Source organism: Theobroma umbraticum, unplaced genomic scaffold (genome assembly GCF_002168275.2).
Source record: "Theobroma umbraticum cultivar Fairchild unplaced genomic scaffold, ASM216827v3 scaffold_30.0, whole genome shotgun sequence".
Classification (NCBI taxonomy): domain Eukaryota; kingdom Viridiplantae; phylum Streptophyta; class Magnoliopsida; order Malvales; family Malvaceae; genus Theobroma; species Theobroma umbraticum.
This window is the reverse complement of record NW_018397254.1, coordinates 14258283-14270015: the sequence shown is the minus strand read 5'-3', so window position 1 is coordinate 14270015 and position 11733 is coordinate 14258283.

The following is an 11733-nucleotide window of genomic DNA, read 5'->3' as shown; positions in this document are numbered from 1 at the left end:
CAATGTTTCAAATATTGTAGAAATGGTCAAGTGAAGGTAGTCATAGCGGATGCTAAACCATTTACTACTGTAGAGGCACACTTAGTTGATGATAAGTTCTATTTTGAAAGTACTTTTATGGAAAAGGTACAATTTAAAGGCGATCAGGGAAATGATGAAGGACAATCATCAAGGGAAAAGGGAGAGAAACCGTCTTCATCTACAAAGGAAAATAATGATCTTATCAAAGGCTTAAAAAAATTGACTTTGCCACTTACTAGTCTAGAAGAGTCAAAATTCGTCAAGTCTCCATTGAAGAGATTTATGAGGCCAACAAATGGGCCATTGGTTGAAAATGTTGATCTTTCCTCTCAAAGAGCTAATGGTTTCAACCTTAATGCTTATAAGCTCCTAATAAGGGCTGGGTACAAGCAAGAAGAAGTTTCTAAGTTGGTACACGAGCCTAGTGAACCAACCAAAGAAACTTCACAAGATCCTTCCAAGAATCATAGAGTTTGGCAAAAAAAGACAAATGATGTTAAAGCTACAAAATCAAGGTTAGGATTTACACCATTAAAGTTGAAGATTCATAAAAAAGCCTCAAGATATATAACGACTGAAGAAGTCAGCGATGAGGAAGAAACCCCAATGGAGTCATCTAGACTTTTAGTTTTCAATAGCTTGGGCATAGCCATGACTCGAACTTTAGTTTTTGATCGATTAAGCATGCCTTTAGATCAAGGTTCAGTGTTTAATCACATTAAGAAAGATTCTACAAAACAGACTTTAAGAAGTTTCGTCAGTTTAAGGCTAAAGGGAAATCCCATACGAAAGAAGAATAAAAAAGGCCTTATGACACATGAATTAAAGGATTTTCATAGCATCATCCTTTCACGAATGAAAAGAAAATGTAAATTGATTGTAACAAATAATGAAAACATTAAAGGCTAGAAGGCGCACTGTGGCTGTGACTAAACAAGCCTTATCTTCAAAAGAGGAAAAGCAAGAAAAAATGGAGATTTTCACATGTAATTATGTGTCTATAGTAGAAAGTGATGAAAAATCTAAAAAAGAACATATCCAAGAAGCTCTTCCATCATTAGAGGAAGGAAATCGGCCTACGACTGATGAATTAAAAGAAGTTAATATAGGCACTACAGAAGATCCTCGTCTAATCTTCATAAGTGCTAGTTTAACTTCTGAAGAAGAAAAATCTTATCTTGACCTTTTGACAAGGTATCGAGACGTCTTTGCATGGGCTTACAAAGAAATGCCAAGATTGGACCTTAAAGTTGCTGTGCATCATCTAGCAGTAAAGAAGGGCGCTTGACCCATTAAACAAGCACAACGACGTCTCCACCCTAATTTAATTCCCCAAATAGAGGCTGAAGTCAATAAACTCATTAAGGCTGGCTTTATTTGAGAAGTCAAGTACCCTACTTGGATCTTAAATATTGTTACAGTTAGGAAAAAGAATAGCCACAATCAAGTTTGCGTGGATTTTCGAGATTTGAATGATGCTTACTTAAAGAATGACTTCCCTCTCCCTTTGACAGAAATAATGGTGGATGCAACAACTGGCCATGAGGCTTTATCTTTTATGGATGGCTCCTTTGGTTATAATCAAATTCGCATGGATCCAAAGGATGAAGAACTCACTGCATTTCAAACTCCTCAAAGAATATACTGTTACAAAGTTATACCTTTTGGGTTAAAGAATGTAGGCACCACTTATCAAATAGCAATGTCAAAGATATTCGACGATATGCTACACAAGAATGTTGAATGCTATGTGGATGATTTAGTGGTTAAGTCCAAAAAGAGAGTTCATCATTTTGAAGATCTATACCAAGTATTTGAGAGATTACGTCGATATCAATTGAGGATGAATCCCTTAAAGTGTGCCTTTGGAGTATCTTCAGAAAATTTTTTAGAATTCATAGTGCACCATCATGGGATTGAAATTGATCAATCAAAAATAGATGCAATCATGAAAATGCCTGAGCCAAACAATCTCTACGAGATTAAAGTTTGCAAGAAAGATTGGCTTATATTCGACGCTTCATATCCAACTTGGTTGGTAGATGTCAACCATTTAGTTGATTGATGAAAAAGGATACGCCTTTTGTTTGGGATGAGTTTTGTAGTAATGCTTTTAAAAGCATAAAGTCTTATCTACTAAGTCCACCAGTTCTAAGGGCTCCTACACCAGGACGTCCATTGATCCTTTATATTGCGACACAAGAACGCTCTTTGGGAGCACTTTTATCACAGTAAAATGATAAAGGAAAGAAAAGTACGTTTTACTACCTTTGTAGAACTTTTAATGGTGCAGAATTAAATTATTCTCCCATTGAGAAGACATGCTTGGCATTAATGTTTGCAATTAAAAAATTAAGGCATTATTTGCAAGCTCACTTTGTTCATTTAATTTCATGAGCAGATCCCCTCAAGTATCTTATGTCAAAATCGATGCTCACTGAGAGATTGGCAAAATGGGCTCTTTTGTTACAAGAGTTTGACATCACATATATCTCTCAAAAGGCCGTTAAAGGACAAGCACTTGTAGATTTTCTTGCAGACCATCCAATTCTAGATAATTGGGAATTCTCTGAAGATTTCTCTGATGAAGATGTTCTCTACATTGAAATCCCTAATCCATGGGAACTATACTTTGATGGAGCAGCTCAACAAGATGAGGCAGGTGCAGGAGTCATCTTTATCACCCCAGAAGGAGAAGTATTACCTTGTGCATTTACTCTCATTGAAAATTGTTCCAACAATGTAGCAGAATACCAAGCCTTGATCATGGGTTTAGAGATGGCAATGGACATGCAAATCACTTAACTTAAGGTGTTTGTAGATTTTAAATTGGTTATAAACCAAGTCCTTACACTTTATGAAGTTAAAAAGCCTGAGCTCTTGCCATATGTCAACTATGTTAAGAAACTTTTGAAGTGGTTTGACAAAGCTAGTATAGAACATGTGCCTAGAAAAGAAAATAGGCAAGCAGATTCTTTGGCTAATTTAGCGTCAGCAATTGCATTGCCAAGTACAGAATTAAAAGTGCCTCTTTGTAAACGATGGATCTTACCACCAATCACTTTAGTTGAAGAGGTCGATGTAAAGTCTAATGTCGTCTCAATCCTTGAGGTGGGAAAAGAAGATTGGCGACAGCCGTTGATCAACTACCTACAGCATGGGAAGTTTTCTAATGATCCAAGGTATAAAACAGAAATAAAGCGTCGAGCTCCTCGATTTATTTATTTCAAAGGTACACTCTATCGTCATTCCTTTGACGGAGTCTTTCTTTGTTGTTTAGGAGATAAAGAAGCATACAAGGCTTTACAAGAAGCTCATTCAGGAATTTGTGGGGCGTATCAATTTGGAGCAAAGTTGTACTTCCAAATGAAAAGAATGGGGTACTATTGGCCAACTATGTGAAGGAAGCATAGACTATGCTAAAAGATGTCAAGCATGTCAATTTCATGCTAATTTCATTCATCAACCCTCTAAGCCAATCCACCCGACAGTTACATCATGGCCATTTGATGCTTGGGGACTCGACTTGGTTGGGCCATTACCTAAAAGTTACACAGGACATCTCTACATACTTACAACCATAGATTACTTTTCAAGTGGGCAGAATCAGCATCTTATCGAGAAGTAAAGAAAGAAACTATTGCTACCTTCATTAGAACAAACGTCATTTATCATTATGGCATGCCACGATGCATCATAACAGATAATGGAAAACAATTCGCAATGGAGAAGTTATGTGCACAGTTTAACTTCAAGCAATATAATTCTTCCATGTACCACGCACCAGCAAATGGGTTAGCAGAAGCCTTTAACAAGACTTTGTGCAATCTTCTCAAGAAAGTTGCTAATTGCGCAAAGAAAGATTGACCAGAAAAAATAGGGGAAGCTTTATGGGCTTATCGTACGACATTTCGTACACCTACTCAAGCAACTCCGTATTTGCTTGTTTATGGTGTGGAAGCTGTTCTCCCATTAGAACGTCAAATCCCATCATTGAGAATTGCCATTGAAGAAGGTCTTTCAAATGAAGATAATATTCGCCTACGCTTTGAAGAACTTGAAGCATTGGATGAGAAAAGGTTGGAAGCACAACAACGCTTGGAATGTTATCAAGCTCGATTGTCCAAAGCTTTCAACAAGAAAGTTAAACCACAATCATTCCAAGTGGGAGACTTAGTTCTTGCAGTGCGAAGACCCATAAATACTACACATCGTATGGGTAACAAGTTCCTCTCAAAGTGGGATGGACCATATGTTGTTCAAGAAGTCTACACTCATGGTGCATACAAAATTGTTGATCAAGATGGAGTAAGAGTTGGCCCAATTAATGGTAGATTCTTAAAACGCTACTACGCTTGAAGGACAGATGCTCCTTGGCAAGAGCTTAAACGACACCCAAAAAAAAAAACTGTTAAGTTGAAAATCCTTAATAGGACGGCTTAGGCAAAAGTTAAGGTAAAAATAAAAAAAAAGCCTACTAACTTGAAAATCCTTAACAGGACGGCTTAGGCAAAACTTAAGGCACAAAAAAAAAAAATAAAAGAAGATATGAACTACGTTATGACTTGATCCTTCTTTATATTAAGAGGTACATAGGTAGCTTGGTCCCATTGCCAAGTTCAGTCACATCAAAAAAGAAAAATCTCTTACATCTAGCATGGCTCAATTCTTTATGATGATGAAGCTACCAAGATAAAAGATCGAAGAATAAATCAAGTTTGTAATTCTTTGTCAAGTTATGTGATTTTATCAATTAAATTGCAATTGCAAGTTGAATTGTTTTGAAGTCCAATTGGTGTCCAAAAAATTTGTGGAATATAAAGTATTTTGAAGGTTTCATAGGATTATCTTTTAAAATTCTTTTCACAACTAAGGAAAAGCAATAAGAGAAGAAAATTAATCTTTATTGCTAATTTGAAATGCATTACAATGGGAAAGAAAATTTTAAAGGTCTAAATCCTAGAAGAAAAAAAAAGCTGCATGAATAAAGAAGTAATCAAATCAAGGCCTCCACTTGAAATTTTTTAGTTCTTCTTGAGAAGATTCGAACATATTCTGCAGCAATTTTAAGGAATTAGCTTTGCTTTCACTCTAAGTAGGAGAAGTCTTGATGGAAGCTATCTTTTCATTAATCTGGAAAATATTAGCTTCCCTCATTTTCACTTCATCTCTATTTGCTTTAAGAAGATTCAATTTCACTGTTCTTGGGATGCAAAGCATCTATTTCCTCTTCAAGATTTGTTAGCTCAGCTTGCAAACCATTAGCCTCCTCAACAAATTTACTCTTAAGAGACTCCTTTGCCTTGAGACGAATAACTAGTTTTTGAAGCTTCTCGTTTTGATCTTTTGTAGATGCACTACTAAAGGATGATTCAAGGTCAATAAATTTGTGAACTTGTCCAAAATATTCTTGAACTGTGTTCCTCAATGAGGATGAATCCACAATCTCAACCCCTTCTATTACAACAAGAACCTTTTGAACCTCAGTAGTGAGAGAAAAAACTTGATCGAAAGGAGTTTTGACAATTTTTCATTGAATACTCTCCCATAAGGTTATGACAAGTTTTAAATGACAATCATGGATTACTTTATCAGCACTAAATTTAGAAGCTTCTGGAAATATAAAATGACTAGCCTCGGCACACAACTCGGTTGTATTCTTAGAAGCATCACCAATCTCCTTAATGATTACGTGAGGAGAAATATTTTCTTGACTTGAGGACGCATTTGAAATCTCTTGAGCAAAGTGGTTTCCTATCTTCGTTGCAAGCTTGTTAAATCCATGTGGATTAGAAACTGAAGCTATGCTAATAGTAAGAACTACTTTATTGACAAACTCCTTGGTTAGATCTTGGCTTAGAAGTCCATTCTTCCAAAGTCATAGTTTTACTGCAATATACTTCTTTAAATAGTTTTATTACAATTCAAGATTATGGTTTTATTGCAATACATTTCTTCAAGTAGTTTTATTGCAATACACATCTGCCAAGATCATAATTCTCTTACCTTTAGGTAAACATAATCCAAATTTAACTTGGATTGCAAGTGCACCAAGGCATATTAGGATTCTAAGAAATCCTAGATTTTTTTTTAAATTTCAAAACTTGTCCACTTTTCACATTCAAAAATCATGCGTGAACAAGTCTTGAGGGGGCATTTGTAGAAGGAGAAAAATTATCAGCTAATTACGTGCCACTATGTGGATTTAATAATATCTTAACCATGTAATTAATTATAAAATAATTAATTTATTGGTTGAAGACATATAATTGAACCAATTCACCTATTGGTATATATTTATCCCTTGAGATTATTTGGAGATAATATTTATATTTTGACCAATCAAATATTAGTTATTGGTCATTCAATTTCTCTTAATAAATCAAAATAATTTAGAGATAGTATTTAAATTTTGACCAATCAAATATTAGTTATTGGTCATCCAATTTATCTTTAAATAAATCAAAATAATTTGGAGGTAATCTTCATATTTTTGACCAATCAAAATTTAATTATTGGTCATTTAAATTATCTTTAATAATTATATTAATTTAGAGATAAAAATCAAATTGAATTATTTAATTTATTTCTAAATAAATTAAGATAATTTGGAGATAATACCTAACTTCGGCCAATCAAAATTCAAGGACTCAAAGCCTGGCCAATCAAAAGACTTTCAATGAGTCATCATAAGTTATCTCTAAATAAATTAAAATAATTTAGAGATAATTTAAAGAGATTTTATTCTCATCAAAGTCTCCCACTTAGCATTATAAATAAGGGGTTTCTCCAAGCCATTTTTATTCATTCGGAAGCATTCGAAGATTGGGAAGCATTCGAAGATTGAGAGCATTTCAGAGATCAAGAAGAATATAAGATTTCTGAAGTGAAGATCAAGCGACGGTGAAGTTCGTGATCAAGATATCAAGTGTTTGTGATCAAGATTAAGTCGTGAAGACACTTGAAGTGAAGATCAAGTGTTCGTGATCAAGATTAAGTCATGAAGACCCTTGAAGCGAAGATTAAGAAAAGTTCATGACTCTTGAAAACGAATTGAAGAAATTAATCAGAAGAATTTTCAGAGATTATCACTCACATCATCAAATATTTGTATTTGTCTCATAATTTTCAAGTCAAGAAATTTTGACGAGAAATTTATGTGTACAATAATATAAAATATTTTCATTTCTCAAGTTTTCTTTCTCTCTCTACCCATCTTTTTCTTCTCCTTCTCTTTTTGCATTTCCCTCTATCACTAGAGGCCGACAGAAAAGGCAAAAGCAGCACCAGTGTCGGTGAAGGAAGTGTCAACCTAGTGTTCCTCGACCAAACCAATTGCTAGATATTGCAATTGAATTTGGCACTCCATGGCCAGATTCGATCGCAGGGAGCATCGATATAGTGCTCTTTAGCTTGATCTGGCCACAAGGAGCGCATATCAACACTCCTTTACCTTGACCGACCACATCACTAGTGGTTAGCCGGTGAGAAGAAGAAAAGAAAATGAAAAAGAAAAATCAAAGTGAATTTAAAATAAAAAAGGTTTAAGTTTTAATTTTAAATTATAAAAAGTTATTATTTTAAACTTAAAAATTATTAAAATTTTAATTATAAATTTGTAATATTTTAATATGTTAAAAATAAATAATAAAATAAAATAATGATGTTAATGTTTTAATTATAAATTATTAATATTTTAAATGAAATATAAATTATTAAAGTTCTATAATTAAAATAAAATCATATTAAAATTCAAATAAATTTTTTTTAATATTTTTAATAAATTATTAAAATAATAAATATTTTAATTTAAAAATTAAATATTCTAGTAAAATGTATTTTTGTCATTTGTCACTTATTTCTTAACTATTTTTATAAGTATCCTACCAACCAAACATTGGAATAATGCATAATAGCAATTTTTGTCATATTTCATTCCCATAAACCAAACTACATAATAATTATTCTTCTCTTATTTTATTTTCACAGAATAGATATTCTATTCCCACTCTATTCCATAAAGTTTTATGTGTGACCACAAGGGATATGTATGGAGTTTACCATAAGTTAATTCCTATACTCAAATATATAGGCAAACCTAGTTAAATCTCAGCTAACAATGAAGATTATTTACTACACTCGAATGTATGAATGGATAACTTGATTAGGTCTCAGCTATTAATCAAAGTCATTTACGATGCTCAAACATCTGAAACAATAACTTGATTAGGTCTCAACTAATAATTAAAGTTATTTACTATACTCAACGTTGTGATCGAATAACTTGATTAAGTTTCAACTACTAATTAAAGTCATTCCTATACTTAAACATGTAAATTGATAACTTGGTAAATTTTAGGCACTAAATTAAGTCCTTTATCAGCCAATAACTCTATAGGTCTCGACAACTAAGTAAGGTTATCTACTATACTCAAACATGTGAATGAAGAACTATTAGCTTTATTATTATTTTGACGTGACAAAATTAGTTTAATTTAATGAACTTTGCAAGTGAAAGATATTTTTATATATGAAGAAAAATATCAAAGGATTGTTAAAGCTGAACTTAATAAAAAAATATTTTGAAATGTTTTAATTGTTTGAACATATTTTTAATATGGATGATCATACTCTTAATTTTCTCAAAAGTCTCTTGTTTTCAAAATTATATGTGCTAGCCCAAAGATCAATTTTTAAAAAGAAAAGACTTGATTCTTGAATGAAAATGAAGCAAAATATATATTTTTTAATTACAGAAAGAATAGATTCCAGAGAAGAATAAGTTAGGTCTCGAGCAAAGATCAACAGTGAAGAATCAATTCTGAGACAAGGAGAAGTCGGTCCTTGAAAGCCAAAAGCTTCAAGAATTGTGAAGAACTGACATCTTAAAGACAAAGAATTAATTCTGGAGAGACAGAATGCGAATGGAGAAAAGAAAAGAAGAAAGAATTGATTTTACAAGGAGAAGAAGCCAGTTCTCGAAGCACTGAAAGTACAACTCAAAAACTTGTTGACCAATAAAGGCATGGCAGAATTAGACAAAAGTAGAGCGGCAAAATTCAAGCTTGAATTCAAATTTTGGCACTAGCCTATAGTGAAGAACTAACACTCTGAAATAGAAGAATTGATTCTTCATAAATAGAAAGCTACAGATTTTATGAAGAACCAACAACTCAATTAGAAAGAGTCAATTCTACACAAGCGACAAATTTGTGGAAGTTGGCTTGAAACTACAAGAAATGATTCAAAACTTACTCTAACGGGAAAAAAAATCTTAAAGGCTATAAATATTTATCTTAAAAACGTTAACGCAAGAAGAGAAGATGATTTTCAAAAGATTTTGAATCATCCTTGAAGAGGAAAAGAGTGAAAAAATAAGAGCAATAGTTGTGAGCAGAAAAGATCCTACATTTGAGCAAGTAAAGAGCCTAAAGTTCATATACCCTTCAATTAATATTTCTTGAACTTATACCTTTCTTGATCATTTTTATTTTTGTGAAAACACATACGTTTCTGAACTTAAATTTTGTTATTACCTTTCTATAGGTTTTTAGTTTGTGATTAACTTGAATCCACTATTGTATTGGTTATACCTCCAAGCAAAACGTCGAGAGGTTTTGCTTGATTCTTTACAAGGCTTATTCTTGTGTAAAGGTTGTGCTTTAACTTGAAAGATAGTGTCTTGGTAGAGGTTACGTTTAATCCTACAAAAGGTAAGTTGTAAAGGTTACGTCTGATTTTGTAAAAGGCATATTGTAAAGGTTACACCTAACCTAACTTGCACCCGAGCAGTTGGCTCATTAGTTGGTGCATTATCCCCTTGTCAAAAGAGCAGAGTTTGAATCCCCCCTCTCCCAATTATAAAAAAAAAAGGTTACACCTAACCTTATTGAAAAGGCAAGCTGATAGTAAATTCAAACTCCTTGTGCTATCAAGGGAGAGGGCATAAGATTAGAAGGATGAATCTCTATAAAATTCTTGTTAAGTCCCTTCTTACTTTGTTGCTTTTTACATATTGAGTTCATGCTCTATTTTATTGTTTTATTCTTTCACAATTGAATTGATTTTTTATAAAAAGGGAGAATTCTTACTTAACAACCAATTCACCTCCCTTTTGGTAGTTTTACTTTAAGCTTATCTTTTTTAATAATAACCTGCTTAAATCTTAGTTACTAATTAAAATCATTTACTATGAAGTGAGATTTTCTTGCTTTTAGTAGTTGAATTATCAAGATCATTTACTTCAAGATAATGTAATTTATTAACAAAAAAAAAGATAATGTACGAAGTTTTTACTTGCAAGACATTTTGAGATGCATGCTATTTAAACAAAATTTCACTATATTGTACCTTGTAAGTTGTAACTACTTGGGCTACTTATATGGCTTGTATAATTTTTGTGAAAGGGAAGTGTTTTGTATAGAAATTATCTTAAGGGAAAAAATTTGTTGCCTTACATGTACAAGGGGTGTTGGGGGAATGAGTTGCAATCACATCACAAGTGCAACAGAAATTTAAAATGTTTGGCTTAGGTAGAATTATGCTTTGGCTATTTAATGTAAAAAAACTTAATTAAAAGAATGTATAATTATTCCTATTAGATCTTTGAGCACAAAATCCAAATCCTTTATCCACTAAGCTTGAGTTATAGCAAACCACAAGCTGTCTAATTGTATAGCCTCCAATAATGATCTGCACAAGCCAACCAATAACTTGATTATATCTAAATAAATATAAATTATAGCCACGAGTTAGTTTATGAAAAATAATAAAAAAATCATAAGGCATAATGAATGCCATATACACAACCACTGGTTCCAAATGAAGGAAAAATGTTTTATTAATATTGAAATGAAAGTACAAAGGGATCGAGAGTATAAATGTTCCATTGTCGGGCCATAAGGAAAGCCTTAGATGATTAGCCACCAACATATCTTAACTAGTGAAGCAGCCCAATAATCCGTCGACTGCTCACCCCTTATAAAGAGCTAATGAGCTTTTACCCCTATGCCATAATGAACCGTTACAATGCGTGAAATGGGAACACTCTTTCCCTCAAAGGTCTTCCTTTTAAAGACTCAACAAGCTTTTATAATTTGTTGATCAGATTAATACATGCAAGTACACATGACCATATAAGTAATATAAAGGTATGTTGAGTATCATTTCCTATAGAGATGTACACCTATTTTTACAAAGTATCAAATTTATAACATAATATATCTTATCCAAGCACTTATTTTCAATTGATTAATTAAATTAAAAATAATTAATTAACGAAGAATAAATTGTCACTAAAAGAAATATTTACTCAAAACCTAGGATTATGTTGTCTTTCAAAACTTTGTTCGAATTAAATCATTTTCCTTAACTTAAATTAATAGAATACATGGCTAATCTAGAATCCAAATTATGTACACGTCTCTGTTGAGATCATACACACATACCTTTTCAAAATTAATCCCATATGTCAATGCAAATTAATTAGAAAAAGTTTATTAAGTTCGTATTCTAACTTAGTTGCCTAAAGTATTTAGGTATATGTCTATCCTAAACACGAAACTATCACCTAACTCTGAAGTGAATAGAATAAAGGCTATTCAAAACTATAGTTTATTCTAAACTCCCTTTGTTGAGTTCTATTTAGATACCCAAGACATTTCAATTGGTGATCAAGCAGTGAAAAGCATTAAGTGCATAATTAAATAAACC